The sequence below is a fragment of the Oryctolagus cuniculus genome, chromosome 17, assembly GCF_964237555.1.
Source record: "Oryctolagus cuniculus chromosome 17, mOryCun1.1, whole genome shotgun sequence".
NCBI lineage: Eukaryota > Metazoa > Chordata > Mammalia > Lagomorpha > Leporidae > Oryctolagus > Oryctolagus cuniculus.
The window spans coordinates 53,593,174-53,607,016 of record NC_091448.1 but is presented as its reverse complement, the minus strand read 5'-3'; the positions used below and the strand labels follow the sequence as shown (position 1 = coordinate 53,607,016).

General features: G+C 57.6%; 1 protein-coding gene and 1 long non-coding RNA gene across 2 annotated transcripts in view; one reads left to right on the top strand and one right to left on the bottom strand.

Moving 5' to 3' along the window:
• STX8 (syntaxin 8) overlaps positions 1 to 13,843 on the top strand; it is a 303,428-nt gene that overhangs the window by 281,084 nt on the left and 8,501 nt on the right. The gene's annotated exons all lie outside the window — the stretch shown is intronic.
• On the bottom strand, positions 9,683 to 13,843 carry LOC138846208 (uncharacterized). Its single transcript, XR_011383662.1, has 2 exons — positions 13,754 to 13,843; positions 9,683 to 10,608 (listed from the first exon to the last, which is right to left on the bottom strand). It is a non-coding gene; the product is annotated as an uncharacterized lncRNA (long non-coding RNA).

Genomic DNA, 13,843 nt, shown 5'->3' with positions numbered 1-13,843 from the left:
TCAGACACTGACAGAGCCAAAGAGCTCCCTTGCAGTCCCCCTTCACCCTGCCCTTAGAAGTCGCCGGACTCGGAGCTCCCTGCCCCTACCCGCCTGCCCTGACTCCTCTTCCTGCTGAGCCTCTCGCCCTCCCATGATCCTTCCTCTCTCAGCTCCTGTTTGGCCTCTCCATCTGTCACCATCGTCTGGACCCCTCCAAGACCTCTCGTCCAAGTGCCATCAAATCACGTGCCCACCTCGTTTCTGATACCTCGGCTCAAGTCCTTGTAGCATATCCAGATGTCCCCGGGTTTTGCTGTTTCTTATCCAAAAGGAAGTCCTGGTAATTCTTTTTTTTTAAATGTATTTGTTTATTTGAAAGACATAGAATTACAGAGAGGCAGAGGCAGAGAGAGACGTCTTCCATCCACTGGTTCACTCCCCAATTGGCCACAAGGGCCGGAGCTGCACAGATCTGAAGCCAGGAGCCAGGAGGTTCCTCCAGATCTCCCATGTACTGCTTTTCCAGGCCACAGCAGAGAGCTGGATCAGAAGTGGAGCAGCCGGGACTCGAACCGGCGCCCATACAGGATGCCGGCACCTTAGGCAGTGGCTTTACCCACTATGCCACAGCGTCACCCCCAGTAATTCTGTCCTAAAATGTGTTTCAAATCCTTCTGCCTCCACTGCCATTACCCCATTCTGCGACACCCTCTCACCTCTTAGCTGGATGTTATGACAGTTTGCTCAAATGGTTGACTTTCCTTGTACTTGGACACTGTACCCCCAGTCCAGTCCCCACATAGGGGCACAGTGTAGTGTAAGTGAGGTTCTGCCACCTCTGCTGAAACCCTGCACCTGGGAGAAAGCCCAGCTCCTCCCTCCGGCTTCCAGGGCCCTGCAGCACCTCTCCCTGATGCGGTCCTCTTGCTTTCCTTGCTCTCCCTGGCCAGTTCTAGCCACAGAGTTTGCTAGAACGTCCATCCCGGGAGTCCCTGAGCGCTCTGTGCTTTGCCGGCTGGAGCTCTACGTGCAGGTCTGGGGTGCTCACCTCCGCTGCAGGCCATGGACGCAGCTCCTGCCACAGCCCCGCGTTTCCTTCCTTCCCAACACTCGTCCGGGAGTCATCACTGTTCCATCGTGTGACTCCTTGAGTGTCTGTCTCCTCCGTTGGCCTGTGACCTCCTTGGAGACAAGTGTGTCCGTTGTGACCACTGGTATAGTCCCAGCTTCTAACCAAGTACTGGTACCGGGTGTTAGCAGAGAGCAGAGAACAGGTGGCTTCTCTTCAGAACCCCACCTGAAGCTCATGTCTATGCTGTCTCATCCATCGGCGACCCAAATGGTGTCAGGAGTGAGGGGAAAGAAAGCCTCCCAGCCATCTTGCTGATGACCCCAAATTTTGCCACCGAAAATTTATTCCTGTAGTCAAAATCTTTCCTTTGTCTAAAGCATGCGTCTCTGTAGCATGAGATATATACTCATTCAACTTTGGTTTCTTGGGGGAATCTTTGGGTTGGGAGAGAAAAAAGCCACAATCACTCCCATTTCCACTGGAAGAAGGTGGGGTTTTCTATGAGGACGCGGCTTCCTGTTGTCAAGAAGCAGGACAGACCTTTGCTTATTCCCTAGTGCAACTCCGGAGAAAAGTGTGCTTTTGCCCAGCTCCACTTCCCATGCTGGGCTGAAATGGATTCGAGGCTACTGGCTGGCTTGTGGATTGGCTGACCTCCCTCTGTGTGCCCACGTCGCTGTGGCCCAATGGGTAGGACTGTGGGGCGTACATGGACCACAGCAGCTTCGACTCAGCCCTGAGCCACAGCCCTGCTTGGAACAGATGCCTTCGGAGGGAGGTGCAGGCACGCCGCGAAGCGTGTCTGGGAACGCCTCCGTAATAAGGCAAATGTTTATCGAACACTTACTGTGTGACAGACGCTGTTCCCAGCACACTGTTTACACTACTCTTTTAAAAAATATTCTGTTTATTTATTTGAAAGGCAGAGTTACAGAGAGAGAAAAGGAGAGAGAGCGATCTTCCCATCCACTGGTTCAGTCCCCAAATGGCTGCAATGATCGAGGCTGGACCAATCCAAAGCCAGGAGCCAGGAGCCTCCTCCTGGTCTCCCGTGTGGGTGCAGGGGCCCAAGCACTTGGGCCATCCTCCACTGCCTTCCCAGGCATACCAGCAGGGAGCTGTATTGGAAGTGGAGCAGCCGGGCCACAAACCAGCGGCCACAGGAGATGCCAGCACTGCAGATGGTGGCTTTACCCCGCTACACCACAGCGTCGGCCCCTATTTATACTACTGTTATCCTCAGTCCATAGGTGAGGCCCAGACAGATTAACTAGCTTACTCATAGCCACACACATGAGAAATGAGGGAGCTGGGGTTTGAACCCAGGCACTGTGCTCAAAAGCCGTGGGCTCACCCATTCCTTGCATGACCGGGAAAAGAGGAGATGGTGGCATTCGTAGGCGGATGAGGATGCGAAAGCTGCTCCATTGACCAGGGAGAGGGAGCAGTGGTGGCTTTCCTGCATCCACTGGGCCAGCCCCCTACTTAGGGTGGATAGGGGAAGAGTCCCCCCAAGGAGGAAACAGCTAGGGAGAAGTTTTCACGCACGCGTGGAGTGGGAGTGGGAGTTTTCTGAGGAAGGGGTCTGGGTGAAGCCCTGGGCCCCCACGGGCTGGCTCTAAGGAAGGGACTGTGTCATCAGACGCCAAAGAAGTGGAAGCTGTAAACAGACCATGAACTTCGTCCAGCAGTGAAGGCTGTCGCGGGTTAGGGGCATTAAAAGGAAACCGTGCTTTGGAAGACTGTGTATTAGCCAGTCAGATTTGTTTATTCAGATGTGCATTGGTAGAAGCAGTAAACAAAGCAAGGTGTCATCAGACCCCCTCTCCAACACGGGAGGAGAGCCTTCCTCCGTGCCAAGCCTGGCGGGAGCTCCATCAGTTGGCACATCTGGCAATTTCCATAAGAACCGGGGTTTTCTTATCCTGCTGCTTGGTGGAGAAGCCTCAGGGGGGCTCGTAACGCTAACAACACGGGGTGTGACCGGGTGCTGGAGTGTTACATTCAGGGCCATGCAACAAGCACAGAAAACCAGCAGGGCACACCCAGTTAGCCGGCACAGGGGCGGTGGCGAGCAGATGGCAGGGCCTGGTGGCCGGCGCCAGCGGCACCAGCAGCGCCAGCACACTGAGGTCCAGCTGCGCACGCGCACATACGCTTGCTGCACGGCACGGCTGCAAAGCTTGGGTTTCCAGCGTGAGACCTGAGGATGGGTGGGAAATCGCCAAAGCAGAAAGGCCTCAAGCCAATTATGCAATTAGCCAATAGCCTGTACTGGCCTCCACCCTCATTTAGATAAATTTGGAAACCATCAGTGAGCCCTTGAGCCAGACTTTCTTTGCGAGGAGCAAGTCAGACCACACAAACCTGCCTCGCGCGGTGCAGTGAGGGCGTGGGATGAGTGCCGCTCTCCAGCCCCGCCCCCGCAGAGAGATCTCTGCCTGTGTGTGGCCTGGCGAGGTTCTCTTTCCGGTGGGGGACGGGTCCCCGCTGAGGGTGGCAACTGGAGCAGGGACCTGGGGGCCAGGCTGCCCGCTAGGGGTGAGGGGAGGCGCACCCCCAGCTTATTGCAATCTGCAGAGGGGATGTTAATTAGCAAAGACCGGAGCTCAGGGGGAGGAAGATGACCTTTGGGCCCCAGCAAGGAGAACTGGGCTCCGGTTGCTTTTATCCGAAGCACTCAGAGTGCTTCCCACGTATCTCATTTATCCTCACGGCACCCCTGAGAGGTAAGCTTGTCTGAGATTTATACAAAGTTATGATTATGCCTACAGATTGGAGTTCCTGACTCTGTGTCATTCTAAACCTCGAGTCTCATCCCCGTCTCACTTTTCCTAACATAACGAAACCCTCCTGGGGAAGGAGACGTCTGGGGCTTTAGCCCAGCCAAGGGGTGATCTCCCAACCTTCCTCTTTTGTTGTTCTTAAGTTTGATTTATTACTTAGCATTCTAGCCAGGCTCGATGGATGTTCAGAATATTATAAATAATGTGGATTGAAAAGATTGTGCTGAAATGTTTATTGCGTTCTTAGAAAGAGAAGGCAGAATGGCGCGGAGAGTGTGGCCGTGGGGAAGGAGGGGTGCGAGGAGGGAGGGAAGGCGAGGCCGGTGCCTAGGATGTTTTACTGTGTCCATAAAAGACAGCGCTCCGCAGGAAAGAGCTGCTATTGCAATGAGGCCGTCAAGAATGCAGAAGTGTTCCAGCGGTCGAACCCTGTACCTCCAGAATGCGAGGCCCGTAAGGAACCAATCATTAGACGTTCCCTCATTCGTTTGCTCACCCGTGATGCTCCAAGAAGGCCAGGAACAAGGGCTGCCTGTACCCTAAAGCAGGCTCTGCCGTGCACCAGCTTTGGGGTGCCCTGTGGGGGGTGTCGCACACAGCCGTGGCTGGCCAGCAGCTCCTCCTCCTGCCTGTGCACTGTTAGAACCCGGCACCGTTGTTCTCAGGAGCTCCTAGAAACACAAATGTCACCCAGGACCAGGATCCCTGATGCGAGGGAATAACAGCACACCGGGCCCTGGGCACCCAGCAGTCCCCCCGAAGCTCTGGTCGGGCCTGCTTCTCCCCAAGTTCTTCCTCCCTCGAGGCCTTGCCCTGGGTTCCCGTGGTGGGGTGCGGAGCCGGGTCCGAGCTCCTTAGTAGCCAGGGCCATCTGTGTGGGTGCGATGCCCCGTGGGAAACTCTGGCGACCTGGCCGAGGTCTTCCTAGGCGGCTGTCTCTATTCCAAGCAACAGCAGTGTCTTGGCGACTTAAGCGGCTGCCAGAGGCCCTGCAGACCTTGGAAAAAAACCGTGCCTGTTGGGAGTGAGGCTGAGGGAGTACTGGTGTGGGAAGGGGCTGAGCGGTGACGGCACCCCAGGCCACCCCATCTCACAGGGACAGTCACCAGTCACCGGGTACCAGCCTTGCCCCAGGACAGTGGCCATCCTGTTGCCTGGCAACCCCCATCCCGTTATCTTGGCCATGCTCAGCCAAAGCCGCAATTCTTCCTAACGGGTTAACAATGATACTCCGTTTGCGGTGTGGAGATTTGGACCCTAACTTATAAACCAGCGGTTCTCTGTCGGGAGCATCACAGGAGTCACACGGCCTGGCCCCTTTTCACTTGCATTTCTTTTCTTTTTTTAAAGATTTATTTATTTATTTTTAAGCCAGAGTTACACAGAGAGAGAAGGAGAGGCAGAGAGAGAGAAAGAGAGGGGTCTTCCATCTGCTGGTTCACTCCCCAGATGGCCACAATAGCCGGAGCTGCACCAATCCGAAGGCAGGAGCCAGGAATTTATTCCGGGTCTCTCACATGGGTGCAGGGGCCAAAGAACTTGGATCATCTTCCATTGCTTTCCCAGGCCACAGCAGAGAGCTGGATTGGAAAGTGGAGTAGCCGGGACTTGAACCAGTGCCCATATGGGATGCTGGCACTGTAGGTGGCGGGTCTACCCACTACGCCACAATCTCTGGGCTCCCCGGACCCCGCTGTGAGCAGCTCTGAACACCAGCATTCCTGACAAGGGGTGGTTGTGGCAGCTTCCTCCTTGGGGATGCCTTCCAGCGGAGGGGGACGGAAAGCCTCGGGGAACAAGCGAGATGCGACCTGGAGCTCCTCGAGTGGACACAAAAGGGTCCACGTGGGTGAAGGCTCCGGGTCCAGGCCCCCTCTCTCAGGAGGAAGCCCACGAGCACCTGGTGAGGCCCCAGCACGTCACCCACTGGGGGCTCTCTCGGTCCAGTTGAGGGTGGAAGGGTAAGGACCGGATGTTCCTCCTGGAGACTCTGTACTAAGAGGGCTGCCGCTAACGGGGAAGCCCCTGAGTGTGGACTGGCGATACTGGCTGCACTCACCTAACCCGGACCACTTAGAGTTCGTTCCCACCGACGCTCGCTCATCACCTCTCTCCCCAATCACCTCATCTGCATACTCACTCGCCCATGATTCAACACGCTTCCCAAACACTGTGCCATTCCCGCTGCTAGAATATTCCTACATGAGCTACCCACCGAGCAAGAAAGCCATTTCAATGAGATCCATTCTGCCTACTCTTCATATTCCAAGTGTAAACCACGCGCCGCTAGCCGGTCAACCAAAACACACATCCGCACTGAGGACACACAGACACACAGCCACCGTGCCGCCTCGTGCGGCTTCCTTCGGCGCTCCACGGCGAAGCCTGGCAATGTGGCAGCTGTCCTCGTGTGAGGAAGTTCGCTCCGTGATGTGCACACAGCAGCGGCCTCGCTGCTCAGAGCGCAGCCCCGTGTTTATGTGACCTTTGTGCCAGGCCCACGTGGCGACACGCTAGGGACACAGACAAGGGGCCTGTTTTCTCGCAGAACTCGTGGACTCTCTAGGAAGGCAACTCATGAACCCAGGTTAACTGTAAATGCGACCAAGTAATAGAGTTCGTTTCGGAAATGTCTGAATTGAGTTTGCAGAAGCAGCTGAGGAACAGCTTAGTCCTGAGACTGCCCTGGGCGTGGGGACAGGTGGTGTCCCTGGGTGAGGGTGGGGGGGCGTGGTTTGGAGCTAGTGTCGCGTGCCGGGTGCGCGGAAGCTGAAGCAGCGGTGTGAGAGTAGGTGGCGCGCTGAGTGCGGGAGGCCGGGGCGGGAAGACTGGACCGTGACCCTGGCAATGTGTCGGGACTGGACCTTCTTCCTCTGCTCTGGGAGGACTTCTGAAATCCCTCACCAGCCAACGGCTCTCTCGCAGCCAGGGCTGACTTTCTGGATGCTCTTCTACTCTTTCGCAGCAGAGTGGCTGATGTGTTAATATCACCCTTCACCACCTTTTGTTGTGGGCACTGGCGACTCGCGTTTGAAAGACAGGTATTCTGTGTCTGTCGTGGGCACTGCCCTGGACTGCCTCACGTGCACCCAGGACACGCAGCTGTGGTCATCAGAGCACCTGTTCCGTGCGTGTGGGCCGTTAAAGCACCTTGCACATCCCACCTGGGTTGCCAGTCCCCGAGAGTGACTGCAGCCACACTCCAGGCCTGTTTCCCAGTCTTCCAGTGTGGCCACGGGGAACCCCTGGGCCTCAAATACTTCTCTTCCTCCTCCTCCCCAGGGGACTCGCTGCTCAGCAGTTTCAGGCTAACCATATTCTAGCATTTACAGCTTAGGATCCTGCTCCTGTGTGTCACCCGGAGGCCCGGCGGTGGCCTTGTCCAATCAGCTCACAGAACCCATGAGTCTGTGTCTCGGTGCTGTGGGGTGGGGGTGGGGAGGTCAGAGGGCACCAGTTCTCCCTCCAAGTTTTCACTTGGGAACGCCGGGCACCTGCTGCTACCCTGAGAGCGGTTCCGAAGGCGGCTGTCTCCCCAGGCGAAGGTTGAGGGGTACTGCTGCCCGTGGGAGGACGCCTTTGGGGGGTGGTGAACAGCGTCTGAGGATCATGCCGACTGGAGGTGACCTCACCGCAGCGTCCCCTGTAAGGAAGGGACGGCTCTCCCTCTGCAGCGTGGACGCACGCATATTCACACCACACACTCGGCGTGCGAGAGCTCCGCACACTGGCTCTCCCTGTCGCTCCTGTGTTAACCTGTCCAAGGCCCTTTTTCCCCCACGATCCAGTACAGGGCAGCTTCAAAACCTCACTCCACTGGTCATGGCGGTGCCCCCAGGGCCCGCCCAGCCGACGACTCTGGTCCTGCTACTAAGGGAGAGTTAGTTGTGGACACACACACACACACACACACACACCCCGCCGCCCAGCGTCTCACTGCTGGGATTCTGGCAAGCGAGTGTTCCGGGGTGGAGGACATGCGTCCGTTCTGATGGAGAAAAGGTGAGAGCCATTTTCCCGGAGTCTTGTGAATTGAGGTCCTTTCATGCATGTGGGCACGCAGGCTGCCGGAGAACCGTGTGTGAGCCTGCATTTCAAACTGCCCCATCCCGGTAGAGTCCTGAGTGAGCTACAGAAGGTTTTCCAGAAAAGCCTGGCGGCCACGTTCCATTGTGTGGAAATCAGCCGTGGCCAGGGTCAGGAGGCTGACCAATTCTCCCTAGAGGTCCCTTTGCCGGCTGCGGTGTTGCACACGGGGTTGTGGGCAGCAGTGTGGACTGAGTGATGCTACAGGTCACAGAGTGCAGGACGCTTCCGACCGTGAATGCCTCTTCTGTGGCCAGAGGAATCTGTGCCAGGTGACAGCAGCAGCCTTGCCAGGTGAACAGGTACAGAGCGCCAGGCCGTGCGCTCAGCCCTGAACAGGTGCGCCTATTTGGTTGCCACGGCAACTCCGTGAGCTCAAGGTTATTAGGCTGAGCGAACTGGGTCCCCTACCCGGTGCAACAGAGCCATGGTCTGTGTTCGCAGGGGGCCCTGCAAGAGCTGGGTGGCTGCACTCAGCGGCCTTCCCGGGGAGGGAGCCTGTGTGCACAGCTGTGTTCCAGCAGCCAGCTTCCCCAGCCACGGCGCTGGGGGTGAGTGGGCCAGAGAGCTCCAGACCGCTTGGTGGTGACCCCTCAAAAGCAGGGGTGAGCTTTTGAAGGCAGCTGAGCCCGACTCAGGACCAGCCTCATAGTCGCACTAGTTACGACCTATAGCCCGGTTATTTGGCAGAAGCCCCGCCCTCAAAACGAAAGGCCCGGCTCCAGCCGCTCCCTGGCGAGCCCTTATTTTTCTCTTCTGCCCCAGCCCTGCGCGGCCCTCGGTTATATACAGTCGGTGTCACCTCGGGAGGCTGAGGGAACGCTGAGATGAGGTGAGGGCAGACGTGGCCTCCGAGAAGACAGAGTGGCCGTCCCCTCCCAGCACCCCAAGTGCAGCGCACGTAGCCGAGTTCTGCCAAACTGGTGACGTCTGGCGTCCGCCCTTTCATCCTCCGCCTTCCGCCCCGACCTGGCTCCCCTCTGCATTTCACACCCAGCTGGTGGCCAGCGCCTCGGCAGCACTGAGCCAGTGCGGTGATGAAGTGCGGTGGCCCCCAGTCAAGGCAGCAGCCATCGGTTTCAGGATCAGATGTGTCCTCTGGGGCACAGAATGGTCAAAGCGGGCCACCCGAGCCATGGCTGGCGTCCAGGAAGCAGCATGCAGGCTCTGACCGCACGCTGGACGCCCCCCGTCCCCACAGACCAAGCGCCTACCAGCTTGCTGGCCAGCATTCGCCTGTCCTGGAAAGTGCTGGAACCCACTGACAAGCCCTTCCTCTCCAGTTCCTTTTTCTACACCCCATAATAAGTGCCCTTTCTGTTTCCAGCTGTCATTACATCACCCCTCATTCCAACCAACTTTCGTAACGTGTTATTTCGGAGCTCACATGTTGTTAACGCTCAACCATGGCAGTTTCCCCGATGCCACGGAGGAAGGCACCCCGACCTCACCCGCGGCGACTCTCCAAGGCCCGCCGCAGGATGGCGGGGTTCTGGGAAGAGTGCGCGCCCCCTCCCCGACCCGCCCCGGCCCCGGGTGCCCCCCCCCCCCCAGCTATGGCTCCGCGGTTCGTCCTTTATATCGCACAACACCTTTAAGCGCATTACATAATGTATTTATTTTGGTTTTTGTTTGCTTGTATCGGCTCCACACCCCCACCCCTCCCCACCCACGCACGGTAACGGCGGCTTTATGAGGGCAAGGATTTCTATTTGGGTTTTATTTTGTTTTTTAAAAAACTGTTTACTTCCAGCCCTTTTTTTGTTTTCTTAAAGTTTTATTTGTTTATTTACTTGAAAGGCAGTGTTGGAGAGAGGGAGAGACAGGGGAGAGGTCTTCATCCCCTGGTCCCTCACCCAGATGCCCACAATGTCCCAGGCTGGGCCAGGCCAAAGCCAGGAGCCAGGAGCACCATCCAGGGTCTCCCACATGGGTGGCAGGGCCCATGCACTTGGGCCATCTTCTGCTGCCTTCCCAGGCACATTAGCAAGGAGCTGGATTGGAAATGGAGCAGCCAGGACTTGAACCAGCGCTCATATGGGATGCTGGCATCCCAGGCAATGGCTTAGCCCACTGCGCCACAATGCCTGCGCCTTCTTCCTTATTTCCATTCTGCTTAAGAGCCTGTGGAAGAGCAGCTTGGGCCCCCTCCGTGTGGCTCCCACCCAAAGCACAGTGCGCCTGGGAGCACAGGCTGAGGAGCAGTCTCTCACCCTGAAGTCCTGCTTCTGTCACAGCTTTCTCAGCAGTGGCCTGCTCTTCCTTCTGCATCTCTCAGGGGCTCTGTGAAAGTAAGGACCAGGCGACACCTCCCCCTGGGTGTTCAGGAAGTGATGCCGTGCAGAGGCATGACCCCCTAGGCCAGCATCTGCCACCTCGGACGCACGGAGTAGGCGCCCTTGTTGCACAGCTGCAGTGCCCACGTGGTGCACAGGAGATTCTCTGGTGTGCGGGTTCAAGGTCGGATGCCTCTGGGTGAGCCTGGTGGCCAGCCCTGGGATCAGGAACCACTAGGAGATACAGCTCCTGGTAGGCTGCCTCTGTTGTCTGTTTGGCAAAGGTTACAGGCAAGAAGGACCGGCAACGGGATGGCCCAGTGGCAGCAGCGAGCGTCAGTAGGGTCCACGGGCCAGTGTTCCTGGAGGACGTGACACTGATGTTGGCAGGGTTATCCGTGGCAACCTGTGGGGAGCAAACCGGACTAGACTGAGTTACTGGAATTAAGACTTATTCTATGCATCTGCTCTCCCACAATATGGCGCTGGGAGAGAAGTAAACAGCTTCCGCACAGCTGCCTCCAGTTCAACCAATTAACTGTAGGACTTGCTCCTGATTGGAGAGCAGCGTACTTGGCGTGTGGGCAGCCGAGTTAGGATTGGCGGAAGAGGACTATAAAGGAGGAGAGAGACAACATGCACCAGGAACATCTATGGGGAACATCTAAGGGAACCCGTGCAGCCCCCGAGAAAGCCGGCCGGCGGTGTGCCGCTCCCCTGCGGAAGTGGGGAAAGCGGCCAGGGGGAACCGCCCTTCCACGGAGGTGGAAGGGATAGTAGCCAACCCGGGAAGAACCAGCAGCAAACCCGGGGAGGGCCGAGCAGACGAAAGAACAGCGCAGGGTCCTGTGTCGTTCCTCCATGAAGACGGGGAGCGACACAACCGGAGCATGAGCTGCCAGCAGATGCCTCTCCAGGGTCCATCGCGCTTCCCTGTGGAGATGAGCTGCCCTATTTAGAAGCCAAGGTCGATGTTCCCAGAGTGTGTTCTTGCTGCGAGGAGTTGGAGGACAGCCCCCTCTTCCCCCTCCTCCACTTGCAGGGAACCGGGGGCCCTGGATGTTGCGAAGGTTTCCCTTTCCGCTACACCGGGACTCCAGAGAGATGCCGCACGGACCCCTCCCCTGTACCCCTGCTGCCTCGGGCAGTGCCTGGGAGGCCGTCACTCACTCAGCACTTGCTCAGTGCAAAGCCACCACAGGGATGCACGACACTGAGACGGGTGTGAATTTTCCCTTTCCTGACAGTGTCTGGCGTGGAGATCCTGGGTCATTTGTTGATGAGACACTCACCAAACAGCTCGCGGTGTAACGTATGTAATGGATACAGTGGGTATGTAAAGTGCTTAGCACCAGTAGTGGTTGTGGACGCAGCTCTTGGGAGCAGCACTGTGATGGCAAAACAACGCATTTCCCTAGGACAGAAACCTGGAATCAGGAGCTTGGGTTTAGGTATCGAACTTGGGTTCGATATGGTGATATGGGGCACTGGCGTCTTAACCGCTAGGCCAAACGCCCACCCCAAGATGTTGTTTTGAGGTTTGGAGCTATTGTCATCCAGTAACCTTCCACATCTGGGTCAAACGGCTTGCATTCAACAAAATCCGATGGTGGGCGTTTGATGTGACGACAGGTACTATCTCGACAACTGTGCCTCCCTGCCCTGCTTTCCTCTACCTGAGCGAGGGCTTTGGCAGCAGCCATGCCCTCATAGCACCACGCCGGGGGTCTGTAACTGGGGCCTGATGACGTATGCCACCCCAGACAGGGACAGTCTGCAGTGGAGGAATCCATAGCCTGTCTGGAGCCATCCAGGAATCTTTTGACACTTGGTCTAGAGGGAATTGTCAAAAACGAGATGTCTACACAGCAGAGTTCCTGTCTTTTCAAAGCAACTTGAACCTCTGCCAGACCCCCAGACAGATTCGTATCCCCAAGGGAAGCACGCGGCACACGAGGGGATATTTCTTAGCAAGTATTGATGCGCCAGAGAAGGGGCGTTAAATTATTGACTTGACATCCCCTAATACTCTGTTTTTAGTTGCTGATTTGAAGGATTATCTGTTTACAATTGAATTCTGCTGTTGGACTGCGGCGATGGCTGGGCCGGGCTGGACTTATTTAGGAACGGGAAATTAATAACCCTTTAGGGGCACAGATGGGGCCCAAGGAGCCACTGAGCACTCTGTGCGTGGGAAGCCACAGTCACGGCTGAGGGTTGGACCGCCGTCGTCTGCAGAGGTTCGTGTGTTTTGACTCGTGTTGGGACGGGGCCGACTCTCTGCCCCTCCCGTGGCAGGCACACAGTGAGCCGGAAGTGCCTCTGTACACTCCCTGGACCCGACACACGCAGCAGCGGGCAGTTCCCGAGTGGGTAGCTCTAGCCATCTTGGGTGAATCGTATGCAGGTTAGCGCACCGGGGCGGCGTGGCCACCTCTGACCCTGTTGCTGCGAACTCTTTGGCCCTGGCCACGGAGACGAGCTCTCTGCTGACCAAGTGTCGGCCTCCCCCTGGCTGGGGGGCTCTGATGGCTGCTTCAGAGCCATGTGATACCCGGCCAGGTGCCTGTGCCCTGGACCCCAGAGTCCAGACTCCAAAACCTGCCTCTCACTAGGCCGCCCTCTGCCCCGCCCTGTCTCTCTCAGCCTTAATTCCTTTTCATTTCCTGTTTCTGGGCCAGTCCTGTCTCTCCCTCATCCCAGCCCCCCCAGTCCTTTCAGGTCCCCTGCCCTGGCTCCTACTTCCTTCTGGCTCACTCTGGCCCCCAGCCGTCTCTGCCCACAGCGCCCTCACTCCCCACTGCTGCCACCTTCTCCACGCAGTGCCGAGTCACTGCACAGCGTCACCCAGGCCTGGCCTTGGGACGTGAGGGCTGAGGCACCGTGCCAAGGCAGGGGCCCCTCTGCTCCCAACGTCATCAGCACTAACCCAGCCCCATCACTCTCGGAGGCACAGCCTGTAGCCAGTGCCACGTGCCAGGCCCTTGGGCCTCCCTGCAACAGCCTGTGGTCCTGCGTGACCTTGGGAAATGCACACGCCGTCCGCGTGACGGCCAGCAGCAGGCTTGGGTAACTGGCTCTCAGAGGCCAGAGAGGGCCAGGCTGGAGTCTGAAGGCCGGCGCCCTCCCAGACCGCAGCCTCAGCCAGAGGCGGCGACTGTTTATCGCATGCAGCCAGCGTGACACGAGAAGGAGATAAAGTGAGGAGCTCTTTCATTCCAGGGTTTGTCTGCTCTCGTTCACAAGCAAACACGGGCCCGTCCTATCTGGCGGCTGACGTGCTTTTGCCTCGCCGTGTTTCTTGGAGCAGCACGCTGCCACTTGTGGGTCACCAGCCACGGGTCCCCCACCTCCCTGCTGCAGGAGGACTGTGGCCAGCCCAGGTGGAGTTCTCCCACCCTTGCCTCCCAGTGCCCTGGGCTGGCTGGGTGCTCTATGATGCACCCTCCCCAGGAATGTGGCCCTCAGCCTAGCAGTCCCCTGCCCCGAGGGCTCCTTTGATGGAGAGGTTCTGCCTCCAGCCTCGGGAGCTTTAGCTGCTGTTTTCTTACCTGTCCGGGGGAGACTGCTGTCCTGTAGCCTGCTTGCTTCGGTCGGCGACTCAGGCACCACTGGGCATCCACAGTGCACGTACCCAGGGG